Source organism: Camelus ferus, chromosome 9 (genome assembly GCF_009834535.1).
Source record: "Camelus ferus isolate YT-003-E chromosome 9, BCGSAC_Cfer_1.0, whole genome shotgun sequence".
Taxonomy (NCBI): Eukaryota; Metazoa; Chordata; class Mammalia; order Artiodactyla; family Camelidae; genus Camelus; species Camelus ferus.
This window is the reverse complement of record NC_045704.1, coordinates 27,433,417-27,449,048: the sequence shown is the minus strand read 5'-3', so window position 1 is coordinate 27,449,048 and position 15,632 is coordinate 27,433,417.

Here is a 15,632-nt window from a genome sequence, read left to right as displayed (position 1 = left end):
GGAGAGACGATCGTTCAACTAGCAAAAAAGGAACGGTTTGTAGGAGAAACACATACTCTGGTTTCTCAGTCTGTTTACTAGTGCCTCTTTGAAACTACTGCATTTTTCACTGTAAAACCGACTTGTAGCTAAAACCTCACCATATATATATATGTCCTGCTATTTCTAAAGTGAAAAGAAACTGTGTTCCCAACAACCTAGCTGAAGGACAGCTTTCACACACACTTCCCTCTCAGACCTGGGCATGTGGAGAGACGTTCGTACAAATTGCACAAAGGGAACTGGTTGCAGGAGAAACACTTGCTCTAGTTACCCAGTCGGTTTCCCAATGCCAGTTTGAAACTCCTGCAGTTTTCACTGTAACAACGAGTTAGGGCTAGAACCTCCCTATATAAATATATGAAGTGCAGTTTCCAACTGACAAGTAAGTTTGTGCTCCTAACAAACTCCGTGAAGTATGGCACTCACACAAAATTATCACACACAACTTAACATGTTGAGAGACGTTCGTTGAACTAGCACAAATAAACGGGTTACCGGAGAAACACATACTCTGTTCTCTGAGTGTGTTTCCCAGTGCCGGTTTGATTTTCCTGCATTTTTTACCTCAAAAGCGAGTGGGAGCTTGGAGCTCCTCATATATATGTATGCAGTGCAGTTTCCAAATGAAAAGAAATTTTGTGTACCCAACAAGCTGTGTGAAGGTCCGCTTTCACACCCACTTATCTCTCAGAAATGAGCATGTGGAGAGATGTTCGTTCAACTAGCACATAGGGAATGGTTTGCAGGAGAAAACTTACTCTGGTTTCTCAGTCTGTTTCCTAATGCCGGTTTGAAGTTCCCACAGTTTTCATTGTAAAACGGAGTTGGATCTGGTACCACCACATGTATATATATGTAGTGCAGTTTCCAAATGAAAAGAAACTTTGTGCTCCAAACAAACTTGGTGAAAGACGGCTTTCACACACAATTATCTCACAGAACAGAGCATGTTGAGAGACATACGTTGAACTAGCACAAATGAAACGGGTTGTCGGAGAAACACTTACACTGAATTATCTGTTTCCTAATGCCGTTATAAATTTCTTGCGTTTTTCACAGTAAAACCGAGTTGGAGCTTGTTCTTCCCCTTATATATGTATGTAGTGCAGTTCCCAAGTGAAAGTAAACTTTGTGTTCCCATCATGTTATATGAAGGACGGATTTCACTCACACTTATCTCATAAGAACTGAGCATGTGGGGAGAATTTCGTTCAACTAGCAAAAAGGGAACATGTTGCAGGAGAAACACTTTATCTGTTTTCTCAGTCTGTTTCTAAGTGTCGGTATGAAGTTCCTGCATTTTCCACTGTAAAATCATGTTGGAGCCTGTACCTCCCCGTGTATATGTATTTAGTGCTGTTTCCCAAAGAAAAGAAGTTTTGTGTTCCCAACAAGCTAGGTGAAGCACGGTTTTCACACTTACTTATCTCTCAGAACTGAGCATGTGGAGAGATGTTCATTCAACTAGCTCAAAGGGAACGGGTTGCAGGAGAAACAAATTCAATGTTTTCTCAAACTGTTTCTAAGTGTCGGTATGAATTTCCTGCATTTTCCACTGTAAAAACGATTTGGAACTTGTACATCCCCGTATATATATATATGTAGTGCAGTTTCCCAATGAAAAGAAGTTTTGTGTTCCCAAAAAGATAGGTGAAGAACGGTTTTCACACTCACTTATCTCTCATAACTGAGCATGTGGAGAGACGTTCATGCAACTAGCTCAAAGGGAACGGGTTGCAGGAGAAACCCTTACTCTGCTTTCTCAGTCTGTTTCTAAGTGCCGGTATGAAGATCCTGCACTTTCCACTGTAAATCCGAGTTGGAGCTTCTACCTCCCTGTAAATATATATGTAAAGCAGTTTCCCAATGAAAAGAAATTGTGTGTTCCCAACAAGATAGTTGAAGGACGGCCTTCAAACACACTTACCCCTCAGAACTGAGCATGTGGAGAGCCGTTCGTTCAACTTGCACAATGAGAAAGGTTTGCAGTATAAACACTTACTCTGGTATCTCAGTCTGTTTCCCAGTGCCGGTTTGAAGCTCCTGCAGTTTTCACTGTAAAACCGAGTTGGATGTAGTATCTCCCCATATATATGTATGTAGTGCAATTTCCAACTGAAAAAAAAAATTGAGTTCCCAACAAGCTAGGTGAAGGACGGCATTCACACACACTTATCTCTCAGATATGAACATGTTGACAGCCGTTCGTTCAACTAGCACAAAGGAATCGGGTTGCAGGAGATAACTTTACTCTGCTTTCTCAGTGTATTTCCAAGTACTGTTTTGAATTTAATGCAGTTTTTACTCTAAAACCAAGTTGGAGCTTGTCCCTCCCCATATATATGTATATAGTGCAGAATTCAAGTGAAAGAAACTTTGTTTTCCCAACAAGCTAGGTGAAAGACGGCTTTCACACACATTTATCTCTCAGAACTTAGCATGTGGAGAGACGTTCGTTCAACCAGCACAAAGGAACGGGTTACAGGAGAAACTCTTACTCTTTTTTCTCAGTCTGTTTCGAAGTGCCGGTATGAAGTTCCTGCGTTTTCCACTGTAAATCCTATTTGGAGCCTTTACCTCCCCGTAAATATATATGAATTGCAGTTTCCCAATGAAAAGAAATTTTGTGTTCCCAACCAGCTAGGTGAAGGACGGCTTTCAAACACACTTATCTCTCAGGACTGAGCATGTGGAGAGCCGTTCATTCAACTAGCACAATGGGAAAGGTTTGCAGGACAAATGCTTACCATGGTATCTCAGTCTTTTTCCCAGTGCCCGTTTCAAGCTCCTGCAGTTTTCACTGTAAAACTGATTTTGAGCTAGTATCTCCCCAAATATATGTATGTAGTGCATTTCCCAACTTAAAAGGAACTTTGTGTTCCCAACAAGCTAGTAGAAGGACGGGTTTCATACACACTTATCTGTCAGTACTGAGCATGTGGAGAGACGTTCGTTCAACTAGCACAAAAGGAACGGTTTGTAGGAGAAACACATACTCTGGTTTCTCAGTCTTTTGCCTAGTGCCGGTTTGAATTTACTGCAGTTTTCACTGTAAAACCGAGATGGAGCTCGAACCTACCCATATGTATGTATGAAGTGCAGTATCCATATGATATGTAACTTTTTCTTATCAACAAGTTAAGTGAAGGGAGGCATTCATACACACTAATATCTCAGAACTGAGCTCATGAAGAGACTTTCGTTCAACTAGCAAATAGGGAATGACTTGAAGGAGAAACACAGTATCTGTTTTCTCAAACAGTTTCTAAGTGTCGGTGTGAAGTTCCTGCATTTTCCACTGTAAAAACGAGTTGGAGCTTGTACATCCCCGTATATACATATATGTAGTGCAGTTTCCCAATGAAAAGAAGTTTTGTGTTCCCAAAAAGCTAGGTGAAGAACGGTTTTCACACTCACTTATCTCTCATAACTGAGCATGTGGAGAGATATTCATTCAACTAGCTCAAAGGGAACGGGTTGCAGGAGAAACCCTTACTCTGCTTTCTCAGTGTGTTTCCAAGTGCCGGTAGGAATTTACTGCTGTTTTCACTGTAAAATCGAGTTGGAGCTTGTCCCTCCAAATATATATGTATGTAGTGCAGTTCAAAGTGAAAGAACCTTTGTCATACCAACAATCAAGGTTAAAGACGGCTGTCACACAAACATATCTCTCAGAACTGAGCATGTGGAGAGACGTTCGTTCAACCAGCACAAAGGAACGGGTTACAGGAGAAACTCTTACTCTTTTTTCTCAGTCTGTTTCGAAGTGCCGGTATGATGTTCCTGCGTTTTCCACTGTAAATCCTATTTGGAGCCTTTACCTCCCCGTAAATATATATGAATTGCAGTTTCCCAATGAAAAGAAATTTTGTGTACCCAACAAGCTGTGTGAAGGTCCGCTTTCACACCCACTTATCTCTCAGAAATGAGCATGTGGAGAGATGTTCGTTCAACTAGCACATAGGGAATGGTTTGCAGGAGAAAACTTACTCTGGTTTCTCAGTCTGTTTCCTAATGCCGGTTTGAAGTTCCCACAGTTTTCATTGTAAAACGGAGTTGGATCTGGTTCCACCATATGTATATGTATGTAGTGCAGTTTCCAAATGAAAAGAAACTTTGTGCTCCAAACAAACTTGGTGAAAGATGGCTATCACACACAATTATCTCACAGAACAGAGCATGTTGAGAGACATTCGTTGAACTAGCACAAATGAAACGGGTTGTCGGAGAAACACTTACACTGAAGTAACTGTTTCCTAATGCCGGTATAAATTTTTTGCGTTTTTCACAGTAAAATCGAGTTGGAGCTTGTTCTTCCCTTATATATGTATGTAGTGCAGTTCCCAAGTGAAAGTAAACTTTGTGTTCCCATCATGTTATGTGAAGGACGGCTTTCACTCACACTTATCTCATAAGAACTGAGCATGTGGGGAGAAGTTCGTTCAACTAGCAAAAAGGTAACATGTTGCAGGAGAAACACTTTATCAGTTTTCTCAGTCTGTTTCTAAGTGTCGGTATGAAGTTCCTGCATTTTCCACTGTAAAATCATGTTGGAGATTGTACCTACCCGTATATATGTATTTAGTGCAGTTTCCCAAAGAAAAGAAGTTTTGTGTTCCCAACAAGCTAGGTGAAGTACGGTTTTCACACTTAATTATATCTCAGAACTGAGCATGTGGAGAGATGTTCATTCAACTAGCTCAAAGGGAACGGGTTGCAGGAGAAACACATTCTCTGTTTTCTCAAACAGTTTCTAAGTGTCGGTATGAATTTCTTGCATTTTCCACTGTAAAAACGAGTTGGAGCTTGTACATCCCCGTATATATATATATGTAGTGCAGTTTCCCAATGAAAAGAAGTTTTGTGTTCCCAAAAAGCTAGGTGAAGAACGGTTTTCACACTCACTTATCTCTCATAACTGAGCATGTGGAGAGAAGTTCGTTCAACTAGCTCAAAGTGAACGGGTTGCAGGAGAAACCCTTACTTTGCTTTCTCAGTGTGTTTCCAAGTGTCGGTTTAATTTACTGCAGTTTTCACTGTAAAACCGACTTGGAGCTTGTCCCTCCAAATATAAATGTATGTAGTGCAGTTTCAAAGTGAAAGAAACTTTGTCATACCAACAATCAAGGTGAAAGACGGCTGTCACACAAACTTATCTCTCAGAACTGAGCATGTGGAGAGACGTTCATTCAACTAGCTCAGAGGGAACGGGTTGCAGGAGAAACAATTTCTCTGTTTTCCCAATCTATTTCTAAGTGCCGGTATGAAGATCCTGCACTTTCCACTGTAAATCCGAGTTGGAGCTTCTACCTCCCTGTAAATATATATGTAATGCAGTTTCCCAATGAAAAGAAATTGTGTGTTCCCAACCAGCTAGGTGAAGGACGGCTTTCAAACACACTTATCTCTCAGAACTGAGCATGTGGAGAGCCGTTCGTTCAACTTGCACAATGAGAAAGGGTTGCAGTATAAACACTTACTCTGGTATCTCAGTCTGTTTCCCAGTGCCGGCTTGAAGCTCTTGCAGTTTTCACTGTAATACCGAATTGGTGGTAGTATCTCCCCATATATATGTATGTAGTGCAATTTCCAACTGAAAAAATAATTTGAATTCCCAACAAGCTAGGTGAAGGACGGCATTCACACACACTTATCTCTCAGATATGAGCATGTGGACAGCCGTTCGTTCAACTAGCACAAAGGAAACGGGTTGCAGGAGATAACTTTACACTGCTTTCTCAGTGTGTTTCCAAGTACCGGTTTGAATTTAATGCAGTTTTTACTGTAAAACCAAGTTGGAGCTTGTCCCTCCACATATATATGTATATAGTGCAGAATTCAAGTGAAAGAAACTTTGTTTTCCCAACAAGCTAGGTGAAGTACGGTTTTCACACTTACTTATCTCTCAGAACTGAGCATGTGGAGAGATGTTCATTCAACTAGCTCAAAGGGAACGTGTTGCAGGAGAAACACATTCTCTGTTTTCTCAAGCTGTTTCTAACTGTCGGTATGAAGTTCCTGCATTTTCCACTGTAAAAACGATTTGGAGCTTGTACATCCCCGTATATATATATATATATATGTAGTGCAGTTTCCCAATGAAAAGAAGTTTTGTGTTCCCAAAAAGCTAGGTGAAGAACGGTTTTCACACTCACTTATCTCTCAGAACTGAGCATGTGGAGAGACGTTCGTTCAACTAGCTCAAAGGGAACGGGTTGCAGGAGAAACATTTTCTCTGTTTTCTCAATCTGTTTCTAAGTGCCGGTATGATGAACCTGCATTTTCCACTGTAAATCCGACATGGAGCCTCTACCTCCCCGTAAATATATATGTAGTGCAGTTTCCCATTGAAAGAAATTGTGTGTTCCCAACAAGCTAGGTGAAGGACGGCTTTCACACACAATTATCTCTCACAGCTGTGTATGTGGACAGACGTTCATTCAACTAGTACAAAAGGAAAGGATTGCACGAGAAACACTTACTCTGGTTTCTCTGTCTGTTTCACCGTACCGGTTTGAAGTTCCTGCATTTTCACCTGTAAACCAAGTTGGAGCCTATACTTACACGTATATATGTATATATGTAATGCAGTTTCCCAATGAAAAGAAATTTTGTGCTCCCAACAATCTTGGTAAGGATGGTTATCACTCTCACTTATCTCTCATAACTGAGCATGTGAAGAGCCGTTCGTTCAACTAGCACTAAGGAAACGGGTTGCAGGAGAAACCCTTACTCGGCTTTCTCAGTGTGTTTCCAAGTGCTGGTTTGAATTTACTGCAGTTTTCACTGTAAAACCGAGTTGGAGCTAGAGCCTCCCCGTATATATATATGTCCTGCTATTTCCAAGTGAAAGAAACTTTGTTTTCCCAACAGCTGAGTAAGTGGACAGACGTTCTTTCAACTAGCACAAAGGGAACGGTTTGCAGGAGAAACAATTACTCTGGTTTCTCTGTCTGTTTCACAGTACCGGTTTTAAGTTCCTGCAGTTTTCACTGTAAAGCGGAGTTGGAGCTAGAACATCCCCATATATATGTATGTAGCGCAGTTTCCAAATGAAAGGAAACTTTGTGTTCCAAACAAGTTAAGTAAAGGGCGGCTTTCACACACACATATCTCTTAAGACCTGAGCATGTGGCGAGACGTTCTTTGAACTAGCACAAAAGAACGTGTTGCAGGTGAAAATCATACTCTTGTTTCTCAGTATGTTTTCCACTGCTGGCTTATATTTCCTGCAGTTTTCACTGTAAAACCGATTTGGAGCTAGAACCTCCCCATATATATGTATGTAGTGCCATAACCAAGTGAAAAGAAATTTTGTGTTCCCAACAAGGTTGTTGAAGTTCGGCTTTCATACAGACTTATCCCTCAGAACTGAGCATGTGGATAGACATTCATTCAAATAGCACAAAGGGAACCAGTTGCAGGAGAAACACACTCTCTGGTTTCTCACTCTGTTTCCCAGTGTGGGATGGAATTTCCTGTAGTTTTCACTGTAAAACCGAGTTGGAGCTAGATCCTCCCCAATATATATGTATGTACTGCAGTTTCCAAGTGAATAGAAACTGTTTTCCCAACAAGCAAGGTGATGGACAGCTTTCACACACACTTCTCTCTCAGAACTGGGCATTTGGAGAGACGTTCGTACAAATAGCACAAAGAGAGCGGTTTGCAGGAGAAACACTGACTCTAGTTTCTAAGTCTGGTTCCCAATGCCGGTTTGAAAATCCTGCCGTTTTCACTGTAAAACCGATTGGATCTTGAACCTCCCCATATATATTTATGTAGTGAAGTTTCCAACTGAAAAGAAACTTTGTGTTCCCAACAACCTTGGAGAAGGACTGATTTCACACACAATTCTCTCTCAGAACTGAGCATGTGGACAGATGCTCGTTCAACTAGCACATAGGGAACGGTATGCAAAAGAAACTGTTACTGTGGATTTTCAGTATTTTTCATTGTGCCGGTTTGAAGTTCCTGCAGTTTTCACTGTAAATCCGTGTTGGAACTAGTACCTCCACATATATATGTATGTAGTGTAGTTTCCAACTGAAAAGAAACTGTGTGTTCCAGACAAGATTGGTGAAGGACGATTTCACACACACTTATCTCTCAGAAATGAGCATGTGGAGAGACGTTCGTTCACCTAGCATGAAGGGAACGGATTGCAGGGGAAACACATATTCTGGTTTCTCATTCTGTTTCCTATTGCTGGTTTGAAGCTCTTGCATTTTTCACTGTAAAACCAATTTGGAGCTTGTACCAACCCATATGTATGTGTGTATTGCAGTTTCCAAATGAAAAGAAACTGTGTTCATAACAAGCTAGTTGAAGTAAGGCTCTCACACAACCTTATCTCTCAGATATAAGCATGTGGAGAGACTTTCATTCAACTAGCACAAAGGGTAAGTTTTGTAAACAAACAAATACTCTGCTTCTCAGTCTATTTCCCAGTGCCAGTTTGAAGTTCCTGCAGTTTTCATTGTAAAACCCAGTTGGAGCTTGTACCTCCCAATATATATGTATCTAGTGCAGTTTCAAAATGAAAAGAAACTTTTTGTTCCCAACAAGTTTGTTGAACGAAGGCTTTCACACGCACTTACCTCTCAGAAATGAGCTTGTGGATAGACTTTCGTTCAAGGAGCACAAAGGGAACGGGATGCAGGAGAAACACTTACTCTGCTTTCTCAGTCTGTTTCCAAGTGCCGGTTTTAAGTTCCTGCATTTTTCAGTATAAAACGGATTTGGAGCCTGTACCTCCTAATGTATATGTATGTAGTGCAGTTTCCAAATGAAAAGAAACTTTGTCTTATCAACAAGTTAAGTGAAGGGCGGCATTCATACACACTAATCTCTCAGAACTGAGTTCGTGAAGAGACTTTCGTTCAACTGGCAAAAAGGGAACGCGTTGCAGGAGAAACACAGTATCTGTTTTCTCAGTCTGTTTCTAAGTGTCAGTATGAAGTTCCTGCATTTTCCACTGTAAAACTGAGTTGGAGGCTGTACCTCCCTTTATATATGTATTTAGTGCAGTTTCCCAAAGAAAAGAAGTTTTGTGTTCCAAACAAGCTAGGTGAAGAACGGTTTTCACACTCACTTATCTCTCATAACTGAGCATGTGGAGAGACGTTCATACAAATAGCACAAAGAGAACGGGTTGCAGCTGAAACAATTACTCTAGTTTCTCAGTCTGTTTCCCAATGCCGGTTTGAAAATACTGCATATTTCAGTGTAAAACTGACTTGGAGCTAGAACCTCCCCATATATATGTATGAAGTGTTGTTTCCAAATGAATAGATACTTTGTGTTTCCAACAAGCTCTGTGAAGTACGGCTTTCACACACAATTATCTCTCAGAGATGAGCATGTGGACAGACTTTCGTTCAAATAGCACAAAGGGAACGGGTTGCAGGAGAAAAACTTACTCTGGTTTCTCTGTCTGTTTCAAAGTACCGGTTTGAAGTTACTGCAGTTTTCACTGTAAAACCGAGTTGGATCTAGAACCTCCCCGTATATATATATGTCCTGCTATTTCCAAGTGAAAGAAACTTTGTTTTCCCAACAAGCAATTTGAAAGACGTCGTTCACACACACTTATCTCTCAGAACTGAGCATGTGGGGAGAAGTTCGTTCAACTAGCCAAAAGGGAACGTGTTGCAGGAAAAACACTTTATCTGTTTTCTCAGTCTGTTTCTAAGTGTCGGTATGAAGTTCCTGCATTTTCCACTGTAAAACTGAGTTGGAGGTTGTACCTAACCTTATATATGTATTTAGTGAAGTTTCCCAAAGAAAAGAAGTTTTGTGTTCCCAAAAAGCTAGGTGAAGTACGGTTTTCACACTCACTTATCTCTCATAACTGAGCATGTGGAGAGACGTTCATTCAACTAGCTCAAAGGGAACGGGTTGCAGGAGAAACCCTTACTCTGATTTCTCAGTGTGTTTCCAAGTGCCGGTTTGAATTTACTGCAGTTTTCACTGTAAAACCGTGTTGGAGCTGGTCCCTCCAAAAATATATATATGTATTGCAGTTTCAAAGTGTAAGAAACTTTGTAATACCAACAAGCAAGGTGAAATACGGCTGTCACACAAACTTATTTCTCAGAACTGAGCATGTGGAGAGACGTTCGTTCAACTAACTCAAAGGGAACTGGTTGCAAGAGAAACAATTTCTCTGTTTTCTCAATCTATTTCGAAGTACCGTTAGGAAGGTTCTGCATTTTCCACTGTAAATCCGTGTTGGAGCTTTTACCTCCCTGTAAATATATATGTAATGCAGTTTCCCAATTAAAAGAAATTGTGTGTTCCCAACAAGCTAGGTGAAGGACGACTTTCAAACACACTTATCCCTCAGAACTGAGCATGTGGAGAGCCGTTCGTTCAAATTGCACAATGAGAAATGGTTGCAGTATAAACACTTACTCTGGTATCTCAGTCTGTTTCCCAGTGCCGGTTGGAAGCTCCTGCAGTTTTCACTGTAAAACCGAATTGGAGGTAGTATCTCCCCATATATATGTATGTAGTGCAATTTCCAACTGAAAAAATAATTTGAGCTCCCAACAAGCTTTGTGAAGGACGGCATTCACACACACTTATCTCTCAGATATGAGCATGTGGACAGCCGTTCGTTCAACTAGCACAAAGGAAACGGGTTGCAGGAGATACCTTTTTTCTGCTTTCTCAGCGTGTTTCCAAGTACCGGTTTGAATTTAATGCAGTTTTTCTGTAAAACCAAGTTGGAGCTTGTCCCTCCCCATATATATGTATATAGTGCAGATTTCAAGTGAAAGAAACTTTGTTTACCCAACAAGCTAGGTGAAAGACGGCTTTCACACACATTTATCTCTCAGAACTGAGCATGTGGAGAGACGTTCGTTCAACCAGCACAAAGGAACGGGTTACAGGAGAAACACTTACTCGTTTTTCTCAGTCTGTTTCAAAGTGCCGGTATGAAGTTCCTGCATATTCCACTGTAAAACCGAGTTGGAGCTTGTACCTCCCCATATATATGCATGAAGTGCACTTTCCAAGTGTAAAGAAACTTTGTTTTACCAACAAGCTATGTGAAGGAAGGCTTTCACACACACTTATATCTCAGAACTGAGCATGTGGAGAGATGTTCGTTCAACTAGCTCAAAGGGAACGGGTTGCAGGAGAAACACTTTCTCTCTTTCTCAATCTGTTTCTAAGTGCCGGTATGAAGATCCTACATTTTCCAGTGTAAATCCTATTTGGAGCCTCTACCTCCCCGTAAATATATATGAAGTGCAGTTTCCCAATGAAAAGAAATTTTGTTTTCCCAACCAGCTAGGTGAAGGATGGCTTTCAAACACACTTATCTCTCAGAACTGAGCTTGTGGAGAGCCATTCATTCAAATAGCACAATGGGAAAGGTTTGCAGGGGAAATACATACCCTGGTATCTCAGTCTGTTTCCCAGTGCCCGTTTCAAGCTCCTGCAGTTTTCACTGTATAACTGATTTTGAGCTAATATCTCCCCAAATATATGTATGTAGTGCAGTTCCCAACTTAAAAGGAACTTTGTGTTCCCAAAAAGCTAGTAGAAGGACGGGTTTCATACACACTTCTCTGTCAGTACTTAGCATATGTAGAGACGTTCGTTCAACTAGCACAAAAGGAACGGTTTGTAGGAGAAACACATACTCTGTTTTCTCAGTCTGTTGCCTAGTGCCGGTTTGAAGCTCCTGTAGTTTTCACTGTAAAACCGACTTGGAGTTAAACCTCACCATATATATATATATGTCCTGCTGTTTCTAAAGTGAACAGAAACTGTGTTCCCAACAACCTAGGTGAAGGACGGCTTTCACACACACTTCTCTCTCAGACCTGGGCATGTGGAGAGACGTTCGTACAAATTGCACAAAGGGAACTGGTTGCAGGAGAAACACTTGCTCTAGTTACTCAGTCTGTTTCCCAATGCCAGTTTGAAACTCCTGCAGTTTTCACTGTAACACCGATTTAGGGCTAGAACCTCCCTATATAAATATATGAAGTGCAGTTTCCAACTGACAAGTGAGTTTGTGCTCCCAACAAGCTCCGTGAATTTTGGCCCTCACTAAAATTTTCTCACACAACTTAACATGTTGAGAGACGTTCGTTGAACTAGCACAAATAAACGGGTTACCAGAGAAACACATACTCTCTTTTCTGAGTCTGTTTCCCAGTGCCAGTTTGAATTTCCTGCATTTTTTACCTCAAAAGCGAGTTGGAGCTTGGAGCTCCTCATATATATGTATGCAGTGCTGTTTCCCAGTGAATAGAAATTTTGTGTTCCCAAACAGCTAGGTGAAGGACGGCTTTCAAACACACTTATCTCTCAGAACTGAGCATGTGGGGAGCCGTTCATACAACTAGCACATAGGGAATAGTTTGCAGGAGAAATACTTACCCTGGTATTTCAGTCTGTTTCCCAGTGCCCGTTTGAAGCTCCTGCAGTTTTCACTGTTAATCCATGTTGGAACTAATACCTCCACATATATATGTATGTTGTATAGTTTCCAACTGAAAAGGAACTGTATGTTCCAAACAATATTGGTGAAGGACGATTTCACACACACTTATCTCTCAGAATTGAGCATGTGGAGAGATGTTCAACTAGCACGAAGGGAAAGTGTTGCAGGGGAAACACATTCTCTGGTTTCTCTGTCTGTTTCACGGTACCGGTTTGAAGTTCCTGCAGTTTTCACTGAAAAACCGATTTGAAGATGGAACCTCCCCATATATATGTATGTAGTGCCGTAACCAACTGAAAAGTAACCTTGTGTTCCCAACAAGGTTGGTGAAGTTCGGCTTTCACACTGACTTATCCATCAGAACTGAGCATGTGGAGAAACATTCATTCAAATAGCACAAAGGGAACCGTTTGCAGGAGAAACACACTGTCAGGTTTCTCACTCTGTTTCCCAGTGTGGGATGGAAGTTCCTGCAGTTTTCAGTGTAAAACCGACTTGGAGCTAGATCCTCACCATATATATGTATGTACTGCTGTTTCCAAGTGAAAAGAAACTGTTCCCAACAAGCTAGGGGAAGGACGGCTTTCACACACACTTCTCTCTCAGAACTGGGCATTTGGAGAGACATTCATACAAAAGCACAAAGAGAACGGGTTGAAGCTGAAACAATTACTTTAGTTTCTCAGTCTGTTTCCCAATGCCTGTTTGAAAATACTGCATATTTCAGTGTAAAACTGAGTTGGAGCTAGAACCTCCCCATATATATGTATGTAGTGCCGTTTCCAAATGAATAGAAACTTTGTGTTCCCAACAAGCTCTATGAAGTATGGCTTTCACACACAATTATTTCTCAGAGATGAGCATGTGGACAGACTTTCGTTCAACAAGCACAATGGGAACGGGTTGCAGTAGAAACACTTACTATGGTTTCTCTTTCTGTTTCAAAGTACCGTTTTGAAGTTCCTGCAGTTTTCACTGTAAAGCGGAGTTGTAGCTAGTACCTCCCCGTATAAATATATGTTGTGCAGTTTCCAAGTGAAAAGAAACTTTGTGTTCCCAACAACCTAGGATAAGGACGGCTTTCACATAAACTTCTCTCTCAGAACTGGGCATGTGGAGAGACGGTCGTACAAATAGCACAAAGAGAACGGGTTGCAGGAGAAACACTTACTCTTGATTCTAACTCTGTTTCCCAATGCCGGTTTGAAAATCCTGCCGTTTTCACTGTAAATCCGATTGGAGCATGAACCTCCCCATATTTATGTATGAAGTGCAGTTTCCAATTGAATAGAAACTTTGTGTTCCCAACAAGCTAGATGAAGGACTGCTTTCAAATACAATTATTTCTCAGAGCTGTGCATGTGGACAGACGTTCGTTCAACTAGCACAAAGGGATCGGGTTGCAGGAGAAACACTTACTCTGGTTTCTCTGTCTGTTTCACTGTATCGGTTTGAAGTTCCTGCAGTTTTCACAGTAAAGCGGATTTGGAGCTAGAACTTTCCCATATATATGTATGTAGTGCAGTTTCCAAGTGAAAAGAAACTGTGTTCCCAACAACCTAGGAGAAGGACGGATTTCACACACAATTCTCTCTCAGAACTGAGCATGTGGGGAGATGTTCGTTCAACTAGCACATAGGGAACGGTTTGCAGGAGAAACTGTTACTATGGATTGTCACTCTGTTTCATTCTGTCGGTATGATTTTCCTGCAGTTTTCACTGTAAAACCGATTTGGAGATAATACCACCCCATATATATATATGTAGTGCAGTTTCCAACGGAAAAGTAAGTTTGTGCTCCCAACAAGCTCCGTGAAGTATGGCCGTCACACACATTTATTTCACAGAACTTAACATGTTGGGAGACGTTCGTTGCACTAGCACAAATAAACGGGCTACCGGAGAAACACATACTCTGATTTCTGAGTCTGTTTCCCAGTGCCAGTTTGAATTTCCTGCATTTTTTACTTCAAAAGCGAGTTGGAGCTTGGAGCTCCCCATGTATATGTATGCAGTGCAGTTTCCAAATAAAAAGGAATTTTGTGTTCCCTACAAGTTATGTGAAGATCTGCTTTCACACCCAATTATCTCTCAGAAATGAGCATGTGGAGAGACGATCGTTCAACTAGCACTTAGGAAATGGTTTGCAGGAGAAAATTTACTCTGGTTTCTCAGTCTGTTTCCTAGTGCTGGTTTGAAGTTCCCGCAGATTTCACTGTAATACCGTGTTGAAGCTAGTACCACCACATATATATGTATGTAGTGCAGTTTCCAAATGAAAAGAAACTTTGTGCTCCAAACAAACTTGGTGAAGGTCGGCTTTCACACACAATTATCTCACAGAAAAGAGCATGTTGAGAGACGTTCGTTGGACTAGCACTAATGAAACGGTTTTGCCGGGGAAAAACTTACACTGAATTATCTGTTTCCTGGTGCCAGTATAAATTTCTTGTGTTTTTCACAGTAAAAACGAGTTGGAGCTTGTTCTTCCCCTTATATATGTTTGTAGTGCAGTTTCCAAGTGAAAGGAAACTTTGTGTTCAAAATTACTTATGTGAAGGACGGCATTCACTCACACTTATCTCTTAAGAACTGAGCATGTGGGGAGAATTCCGTTCAATTACCAAAAAGGGAACGTGTTGCAGGAGAAACACTTTATCTGTTTTATCAGACTGTTTCAAATTGTCGGTATGAAATTCCTGCATTTTCCACTGTAAAACCGTGTTGGAGCCTGTACGTCCCCGTATATATGTATTCAGTGCAGTTTCCCAAAGAAAAGAAGATTTGTGTTGCCAACAAGCTAGGTGAAGTACGGTTTTCACACTCACTTATCTCTCAGAACTGAGCATGTGTAGATCCGTTCTTTCTATTAGCACATAGGAAACTGGTGGCAGGAGAAGCAATTACTCTGCTTTCTCAGTCTTTTTCCTAGTGCCGGTTTGAATTTCCTGCATTTTTTACCTTAAAACCATGATGGGGCTCGTACCTCCCCATATATATGTATGTAGTGCTGTTCCCAAGTGAAAGAAACTTTGTGTTCCCAACAAGTTAAGTGAAGGACGGCTTTCACTCACACTTATCTCTTAAGAACTGAGAATGTGGGGAGAAGTTCGTTCAACTAGCA